The sequence below is a fragment of the Coffea arabica genome, chromosome 6e (genome assembly GCF_036785885.1).
Source record: "Coffea arabica cultivar ET-39 chromosome 6e, Coffea Arabica ET-39 HiFi, whole genome shotgun sequence".
Classification (NCBI taxonomy): Eukaryota; Viridiplantae; Streptophyta; class Magnoliopsida; order Gentianales; family Rubiaceae; genus Coffea; species Coffea arabica.
Window position 1 is genome coordinate 51848390 of NC_092321.1, and position 10693 is coordinate 51859082.

A 10693-nucleotide genomic window follows, 5' to 3' on the forward strand; every position below is an offset into this window, starting at 1 on the left:
ATTTCAATGTGAATCAAACCACCAATCAACCTGATTACAAATTTTGGGGGTGTAATTGGCAGATCACTTGGTTAACTCAACTTGATATTCATGTAAAATTTAATGAACTTAAAGATAAAAAATAAAAAATTATAATATAAAAAAGAAAGATTAATCTTTTCTACGTTATCATTGTATACACTGACGGTTTTATGTACTGTCATATCATTTTAATTTTAATTTAAATACCAAATTTTATATTTATGATACACATCTAGATTCGCAAGCGGATATACTAACAGTGCATGAAAAGATTTATCAAAAAAAAAATCTACTATTCCAAGACAAAGAATGGCCTTTTATGTTATAATTTTTATTTTTTTGGTTTAATAAATGTCATGTGAATACGATGAAGTTGACCGAATGATCTATCAATTCTATTTTCGAAATTTATTACTGGGTTATTGGATGATTTGATTCAAATTGAAAATTAGGTTCAGGGATGTAATAACTTTAATTTTTAAATGTCAGGGACGAATTTGTTTCATTTTAAAAGTGAGGGACGAAAAGAATATTTTTGCGAAATGTGAGGGATGAAACGTGTCATTTTCCCTAAAATCTAATTATTGTATCATATGGCTGTGATTCTCGACATAAAGGATTTAAAACCATTTCGCAACATTAGAAAATTGAAACAGACTATCAGTACTTTATTTGAATGTTTAGGCTGGGAGAGAGGGCCAGATGAAAAATTGGAAATGAGACGGAAACTGTTACTAATGAAACCACTTTGTAACATGTGGAAAGCATTAACTATTCAAAATACAAGAACAAAAAGGTGATCTTTTCTGAATATGAGCAAAAAGAGAGGACAGGCTTTCTAACATTATATCTATATCCAATAATTGTTTCGTGGTTCTGGAGCAATGAGTTCAAAGCCATGGTTCAAAGACTAGGTCGAGTCTGAGACAACTCGGCCGAATTATCACCGGAACGAGACTCTCCGTTCCAATATCGAGACGAGATAATTTCGAGATAATAGATCGCCGAGAACTCGACTGAATCACTGAAAATTTGTACAAGACGTCTTCGAAACAGATAGAAATGGTCGAGTCGCTCCGATTCACCCTGAATCAACTCGAATTTTTATTTTTTATTAATTTTTTATTATTTTTGGTTATCTTTTTTTAAATATTATTCATAAATTTTAGAATATTAAATATTTCAAAATTTACGTTTTACTGAGACCACGACCGATATGCCTAAACCGATGTGAAACGGTCTAGACCATGATCATGACCGCGACCGCAACTTTGAACCATGTTCAAAGCAGGAGGCATTCAATTTTGCGTTTCTAAGAATCTCAGAAATTAAGAATTGGCAAAATGTATATGAAGTTAAGAGAAATTTCAAGATTGTACATGGAGTATCTAACCATAGATTTTGTTTTTCTACCATTGATCAGCTAACAGTATAAAAAATTGAGCATAAAAAAGAGAAAGCAAAAGAGAAAAGATAATGGATAGGCTCATAAGTTTGGAGCCATCAAACACTGTGACAATCAGGATTGAACCTGGACAGAAATGCTATGGTTTGCTTACTTTGCGGAATGTTATGTACACCGTGCCTGTGGCTTTCAGGCTCCAACCGATGAACAAAACTCGGTAGACAGTTCGCCGCAATCAGTGATCATTTCACCCCTCTCTTGACTTTTTCAGTGAAGATCACTGTCACAGACCTCCCAATTCAAGTCTCCCTGAATCCTTCCCTATTCAGATGATTCATTTCTCTTGCAGCGGTTAAGGATCCGCCATCGACATTCAATTCTGTCCTAACAATTGGTTTACCACGAAAAAGAAACAGGTGTTCATTGATAGTGGGATTAGATCACGTTTGTTGGCTCATTGGTTCTGGCTCCATTGGTTTCTAGAGGTTCAATGGATGAGATTCGGCAAGTACTCGAAAAGAGAGATTTCACATGCATGGCAGCAGATTCGGTAGCTGCAAATGGTCAAACGCTACTCAATTTGGCTATAGCTCAATTCCGGCCTGAGCTCGCACAATTGACTTTCGAGTTTAATGCAGATGCTGAAGCTCGGAGCTGGTCAGGATCTACCCCATTGGAAGAAGCTGCAGCTTCAGGGCAAGCACTGATTGTTGAGCTCTTATTGGCTCATCAGGCTAGCATGGAGCGGTCCAAATCATCCACCCGGGGACCTACTGATCTTGCTGCAGTTGCTGGACATCTGGAGATCTTAAGGCTTCTTTTACTCAAAGGAGCCAATGTTGACGATATCATCCAAAGATGGCAGTTCAGCGTTACACCTGGCTGTTCAAGAACGCCAAACAGATTGTGCTGGGCTTCTTTTGGCAAGCTGTGCGCAGGTAGATATATGTAACGGGAGTGAAGGCAATACGCCATTACATATTGCCGCTGGTTTAGGTGACGAACAAGTGGTCAGGCTGCTATTGTTGAATGGTGCAAATAAGTATATCAAAAACAGGGCGGAAAAACAGCCTATGATGTAGGATCTGAGCATGGTCATACTCGGCTTTTCAATGCACTTCACTTAAGAGACAGTTTGTGTGTAGCAGCACGGAAAGGAGAAGCTAGAGCAATCCACAGGCTGCTGGAAAATGGAGCGATCATCAATGGCAGTGACCAACATGGCTGGACAGCCCTGCATCGAGCAGCGTTCGAGGGAAGAGTGGATGCTGTCCTTACTCTTCTTGATCATGGGATTGACATCAATGTGAGGGATGAAGATGGCTATTCTGCATTGCACTGTGCAGTGGGATTAGGCCATGTTGAAGTTATTGAATTGCTGGTTAAGAAAGGAGCTGAGATTGAAGCCGGATCAACAGGGGCGTTACAGCCTTGCAAATTGCTGATTCCCTGCATTATTCAGGTATTGCTAGAATACTCATGAACCAGGGAGACAGACGAGAAGGAGTGGCAAAGATGAGTTCTACTACTAAAGTAAATCAACTTACATCCACCGAAGGAATGTCTGCAAAAAAAAAATTGGAGATTGGGGCAATAAAGAAGACACCTACTCGGGCAAGAGCTCATGAAGCCATCTTTGATCGCACTACTGCTTCAATGGCTGTGGTTTAGGTTACCCATGTGCTAAACAATTTTTTTCTCAGACAAGACATTTGAGGAACAAGATCTTGCACAAATACTAATATGATTTGTTCTTTGAATTATAACTTTCTACAGAAATTTGTAATTTGTAATTTTTTATTTTTCTCTTATTATGCATATAATGATGTGAAGATGTAAATCGAAGTTCTTATCTGCATCTGTCATGTATGATAACTCAAAACCCATTCCTATTCACTAATTAATCATACTAATAGTGATTGTGATTGAAGAATTCGAACCAAACGTCTCCTAATTTACATCTTTTAAAATTATAGAATATTCTTTTTGAAGTTATTGGGACTCTAGTACTTAAATTACTAAAAGTGTACATCGGCCCTTTTTTCATTACTTATTCAACACATTATAAGTATTTTACCCAGAAAATTTTGTGGTGTTGCTAATTTATGATAAAATGGTGTTAAGCTACTTACTTTGCATTACATGTTTTTTTATTGATCGAAAAATCAAAAAGCGTTTTCAAGTTAGAAATAATATGTGCTCAGTGTATCTTGTCTACTAGTCCAAAAGAAAATTTCCTTAATCCATTAAATATCAAAACAAACTACATATTTTGACTGTTTTCCAACTTCTTTCATCGGTCTTTTCATTTATGGTCTTGTGTATTAGATTCAATTCTCCCTTCACCCTCCCCACTTTTCAAATTCCAAACACACACACACACACACACATATTTATATTATATATATATATATTTATATACGTGTGTATATTATTCTACCAGGTAGTACCAGGAGACTATAGATTAACAATATATAACTTTCTTGCCCTTTTAATTAAGAATAAATCTTTCCTACACTGACAGTGTATATACTATCATCGTTGGATTCATGACATGTGTGCAAAAATTAAATTTCAAATTCAAATTTTGCATAGTTGTCATTCATCCAATACTAATAGTGTAGGAAAAATTAATCCTTTAATTAACTCCATCACAAATTACTATTTCATAGTAACAATATATTTCACTGTCTTGATTAACCATTAGAACTTTGACATTGTTTCTAATAAATTCTCCGAATGTTGATACTTTTAATCTAACATAAGTTGAACATCAGTTAAGTACAAATTCAATTGAATCTAATATTTCTTTTGATGATATGAGCTATTTATATATCCAATTAAGTAGATAAGTTTCAAACATGGATGACTTGAATTGTAAAAAAATACGTTTTATTTGATTACTTGTTGCATCTACATATTTATAAAACAAGCTCTTATATGGTTTTAGTGGAAGATCTTAATTAAAAATATTATTGTCATATTAAGTTTTATTTCCTTAAATAAAATGCAGTTCTGGCAAATTGACCTTTTTCTATTTTTTGTCAACAATCAAATTTTGTTATTTTGCTTACAAATAAGCAACAAGCTGATAGTAGTGTTTTCCTAAGCATAAATATACTATATTAATTTTTGTATTTGATGTCATAGTTGTAATTTTAATTCTTGATTATAAGATTCAGTTGAGGTTCCTTTTACTTAACTGGTACTGGTATATAAGTGGTTTAGACTTGTCTTATTAACCCATTAACTTTTATTTCCATTGGCATTACAATCTTTTTTATTCAAATTTGCACAATAATACTGTGAATTAATCTTTCCTGCACTGACATCACTGCCAATTTTAAATGAATGATAACTATGCAAAAATATTTGAACTCAAACTTTTGTATATATATTATGAATTCAACAGTGATAATGTATGTACTATCAGTGTATACAAAATTTACTCTAATACTTTACAAATTTTCTACCTCAGCCTTTTTTTTTTTTTTACTTTTAAGATCGATAATTCTATGTCTACACTCAGTGCATTCAAAGTCTTGAAGTATCCATACAAGATACCCTTCGAATATTCCACACTAACAAATTTATTGCAATGTACACATCAATCAGATTTTGAGAAGCTTTTTTTTTTTATTTTAGTATAAGCAGGAGGACTCGAACCCGAAATCTCTCACTTACACTCCCTCCCCCCGTACCACCCAACCCAACCCTCCCCCAATTCTGAGAAGCTTAGTTGGACATAAAGGACCAGCCAAGGAATTGGAACCTCCTTACATACAAACCATGGGTGCATGACCTATTTCCTTGTGGTCACCTGAGGCTCTAAGCCTCCAACTAGTCAACAACCCCATGAAACTGAATTCTTGTTACACCATTGAAAGGTAAGAGAGAAGTGACAATTATTCAAAATGACTCCATACATTGCTGGCTATTCACCACAAAATCAGAGCAATTCCTTTTTAGATACTACTAATAAGATATTTATTTAATAAGTTCTTGTGAGGACTCGTAAAATTCCCTTATTTTATATCATTTTATTCTATTTCTTTTCATGCATTTTCTTTATTTTATTTTACTACCTTAATTTTCTAGACATTTTATAAGTGAATATAGTTTTAAAAACATTTTTCTAGTATAAGTTAGTTCGGGTTAATTTGGAAGTGTATTAAGGACGTGGGACCCGCTAGTGCGATTTGTGCGATTAAATTTGACGATTAAGTAAAGTTTTGCATAAAGGGAGATTATATTTTACAAAGTGCTAGGAAATAATTAGAGGTTAACTAGATAAATTAACTATCGGTAGACAAAAGGATGAGATTTAAACCCTAGGACGACATTTGTCAAGAAAGCAATGGATGTTGGACTTTGACCAAATTTCTCACCTTTACTAAATGTCACATTTTGACCAAAATCATCTTGATTTTTCTTCAAGAGTGGCCGAAACTTTGAGGGAGAGAAAAGAGAGAGAGACTTCATCCTTCACATCAATTTCTTGCTTCAATCTTGAATCTCAACCATAACTTTTGCAAATCACTCCATAAAAGTGCTAGCCAAGGTAGTCTCCAAGGTAGTTGTGGAGTTATTTTGGAGAAGGAAGTACTAAGCTACCATTTTTCTTGAGATTCCAAGGTAACTTACTAAGAAGCTCCCTCTTTGCTTTTAATAAGTTCAAATTAGTGGTTTAAAGTTGTAGTTTTGGTAGTTTTATGAGAATATTTCATAGTTTGAAGTAGTATTATGGAATTTTCAGTTTTATGGTGATTTTTCTGCCTTTATGTGATGAGAAATGATTGGCTTTGGATTGATAGATTTGTTATATGTAATATTGAGCTTTTATATGCTAGGTTTACTTGTCTACAAAGAATTTCAGCTTGTATGTATAAATTTCAGATTAGGGTTTCCATTTAGGATTGAATCTGCCCGGTTTCTGATCTTCATATTCGTCCATGTTAGAGGCCGAATAAGCTCTTTCTCAAAACATGAAAGTTGTAGGAAATTGAGTTAACTATCTGTCTATAAACTTTTAGCTCAATCGGAGTACTATAACGTGTGAAATGACTAAAATACCCTTGACTGCCCAAATGCCCTATTTCAAGGATAGTTTTCTGTTTTCTCTGAGATTTTGATTTTTGACCTTGAAAATGCAAGAAATGGGTGTCAATGTCTTCATAGGAAATGTAGGTATATGTCTTAGTTTCGAAACTCCATAAAATTTACCCTAATCCGATAAGTGTAGCTTCAGTTGTGACCAAAACGCCGAGAAATGTCAAACCTGCTACTTAGCCATTCGTCTTTAAAACTGGTTTCCAGCTTTGATTTTGATGTGTGCATTGCTAGAATTGACTTGTATTTGGATGACTTTGAACCTAGTTGAGGAGCTATTGTGTTAAGTTTCCTTATGTGTTGAATTGGGCTGAGTTGAGGAAAAACAAATGAAGCCATAAATAGCTGGAATATAGCGAAATACAAAGGGCATGCTGTCCAAAATTTTAGGGCTGCGCGATTCCTTTGAGTTGGGTTGATTTTGAGTAGAAATGAAAGGTTTTGGGGTCGTTTATACCCTTGGCACCAATTGTTACTTATTTTCACTCCCAAGTTCTATTTTGCCTTGCATTGGTAGTTATTGAATAGGTACGACTTGTAATCGAGTCTCAATTGTATTGGGGGAAATTTCCCTTCAAAGGTTGAGTGGTGCCAATCACATTAATTGTGAAGCCCAATAACGATCCTTTGAAGAGGTCACGAATAATGCGAGTGGGATGCAAATGAATGGAATGCATGTATGCAATGTGAGGACATGAGTTTGAAAAAAAGTAATAAAAGGCAATAATATGTAAGTGAAAATGTGCACGTGAGTGGGTAAGGTGCGGTGTGTGAAATGATAATATGAAGTACATGTGTGCAAGTGATGATAAAAGTGTTCGTGTGCAAATGAAGGGATAAAAAGGTGTACGTGTGCAAATGAAGGGATAAAAGGTGTACGTGTGCAAATGGAGGGATAAAAGGTGTACGTGTGCAAATGGGAGGAAAAAATGAAAGTGTAATGATAGAGTGGATGCATGAACCTAGGGAATTCATGCATAATGGGTACGGGGAGACCTAAATCGTGACTCAATTTGCCTTTTGATAGAGAGAATACAAGCGTGCTAAGGCTTAGAAAAAGCCACACTCGTCTATATCCCATATTTAAGGGGACTCTCACGCAAATGAACGCTAACTAGCATGAGATGCAAGTCCTAAAGTGAAGGGGAAGGGGTTTGAGGAACATACCAAATGATAAAACTAATGAAAAATGCGTGATATGTGGTGATCATGCACTTAATGAGAAAAGGAAAAAAACCTATTGGGTCTAGCATTGGACTAGCCCCTCCTATGAATTCCGACTAGCGTTGGACTAGTGGAAACGATAAAAGAAGCCACAACTAGTGTTGGACTAGTGTGGTGACGTACATTCATCCATTCCATTCATCCATACTACAAAAAGCGAGTAGACATGCGAATCACTTATAAACACGTAGCACATAACATTTAGCATGCTTGACTAGATGCAAAATCCTAATAAAACATTTAACATATAACACATAGGCATGCAACCATTACATTTGCTAACTAAAACAGAAGGGAAAGGGAAAATGGACCAAATTACTTGCTACGCCCTATCTATTACAAGCCAAGAGGTGTACACATACCCCATTTAAAAGAATAATTTAATAAAAGCAAGAAGGAATGAAATAATGGAACTAAAGAATGGTAATGAAAGCAAATTAGGCATGCGATTCACACTTAGCACATTGGATCACATAGGAGAGACAAAAGGGATAAAAGAAGATATACCGCCCTTGAAATGAAGCTCTAATGGAGTGAAATCAACTTATTTATCCTCCAAAATAAAAGAAATGGTCAAGGTACCAATTTATTTGAAGAAATTAAAGAAAATATGCAAACACGGGCTCACATGGTCATAAAGCTCTTAAATTCATGCATGAAGTGCAATTTAAACAAAGCAAGGTGGCTAATTGGAATCAAACAAACAATGAAGTTGCAAAAATTAAAACTACCAAGGACCAAATTGATGAAATTATTTAATTGATTGGGTCCTAGTGGAACAAGGAGAGACTTGGGGGGGTTAAAGTGCAATTTTCTGAAAGATATTTGCATGCATGCATACGTGAAGAGCTTAACATTCTGCAACTAAAAAGGATGAATTCTGATGACATTTTGTTCCAAGCTTGCGGCAATGTTCAGGTGCAATTCTATCTATTTACCATGCAAACAAAATTGTCTACTAAACATACAACTTCATGGTAGGATTGAAATAAACAAAATTGGAACTAACCAGCAAAAGGAAAACTAAAAGCAAAAGAAAGAAAAAGGAAAAAAATGCAACACAGCCTTCAGCAATCAAGAACAGGTGCACATTACTGCCTCTTCCTTTCAAGTAAAAAATTCCAGATTTAATCCAAAACTAATCATCTAGACTTCAACTTAAATGAAACTACATGATAGTCACAATCCAATGGCCAGAAATTTAGAAAGATCTTGTGCAAAAATACTGGAAAAATATGCAAAAAAAATCTGAAGCATAAAACTGCTGCAACTTTCTTTGTTCATTCAAGGCAAATTTCATGCAAACAGGTTCACTGAATACCAAGATTTTAACTCTCAGCCACCAACTAAATCAATAGCTAGACTTTGTTGCAGATCCAAAGTAAAGAATATAAGCAGACCGGCAAGGATGAAAGGAACTAATCCGCAAAAGAATGGAAAATAAATGCAGCAGAAATTTCTCTCCGCACATTGCTGTGCTTCATCACCGAAATATTACCAGCAAAACTTCAACTTTTGAGTCAAACAAACATAAAATATTCCCATGATCATCAACCAAGCCAAATAATACACTCATTGCGAGATCAAATAAGAAAATTCAGGTTGATGACTGCTAAAAAACAAAGGGGCGGCGAGAGTTTATAACAGCAAAAACAAGTGCAGCGAAACTCTTCTCATTTTTCCGTGATCTTAAAGCTTCCTTGGCTATTCAGGGAGTTCATTAGATTCTCAAAAACCATCATAAGACATTAACTTAGACATGCAAATCAGGGGGGAATGAAAAAAAACTGGTAAAACCCAAAATCATTCCTATATTTCTTGCTGCAATTTTTGTTCAAACAGTTTCTGCAATCCCATGAAACTTTCGGCTGAGTCATATAAGACTTTGAACCAACTACAGTCACAAACATGGCAAAACCTCCTGACAAAAATGCAACTTATAGGAAGCCCCTCATGCTAGTGACGACTTCGAAACAGCTTCTGCAATAACCGAAATGAAACTTGCTGCATTTTTTTTTTGGTTTCCAAACTTGTTGTTTCATCATACCAACAGATTTATCAAACCAGAAATTACTGATGACCTTTGACACCAAGTTCCCAATCATGCACAGGACATTTCAGTCAAGCTACAAACCAAATCAAGCGTTTGAAACAAAACCAAAGCTTCGGCCATCTAAGGAAAAGAAAAGGTATCTGCGCACGCTGCTGCAACAGGACCAAGAGCTTGGAGCTTGTTGCAGCAGATTTTATGTGCAGGTTTTTGCAACTTTTGACAAACAAAATCATAACTTGCGATTCTAACAAGCAAAACCATCCTAATCTTCTAACATGATTTGTCAAAACATTAGCCCAGTCATCTAGTGTTTGGAAACAGAAATTCTAGAGCAAAAATATGCAATTAATCAACGAGGGAATGGGGAACCATCCTGCAGCGGTGGACCAGCCAGGCCATCAAACAAGAAAACTATGCTCCTATCTAAAGGATTTGTTTTCATACAAATGAACAAAAGGGGGCTGGATAGTTACCTTTCTCTGTCTTGAAGACTCAAAGGGGCGGTAGAAATCTCAAGGCAGAATGAGTGATGCAACTGCTCAAGGATCAAACAGCCCAGGTTGTAGATTTTAGTAACAAGCTATGAAGATCTGACCTTCGATAAGGATCCACCAAATTTTCAGAAACGCGACTTCCTTCTCTCCCTGCTCAGATCTTTTCTCTCAGTCCAAAGACCACAGCTTTCTTCCTTGCCGGATTCTCCTTCTTTGTTTGTTCTTCCCAAGACCCGCCACTTTCCTTTTCTTAGTCTCTTGCTTCCTTCCGTCACCCTCTCTTCCAACTTTTCAGCCGTCGCCCTTGTCTCAACTTTCCCAGCTCTCACACACTCACTCCTCTTTTGCCCTCTTCCTAGCTCTCGGCTTTCCTCTCTCTCTCTTCCC

At 35.9% G+C, this 10693-nt stretch overlaps 1 pseudogene; it reads left to right on the forward strand.

Annotated features, from left to right (window-relative positions):
* The first annotated feature begins 1497 nt into the window (after nt 1-1497).
* On the forward strand, nt 1498-3097 carry LOC113693259 (protein VAPYRIN-like; annotated as a pseudogene).
* The last annotated feature ends 7596 nt before the right edge of the window (nt 3098-10693 follow it).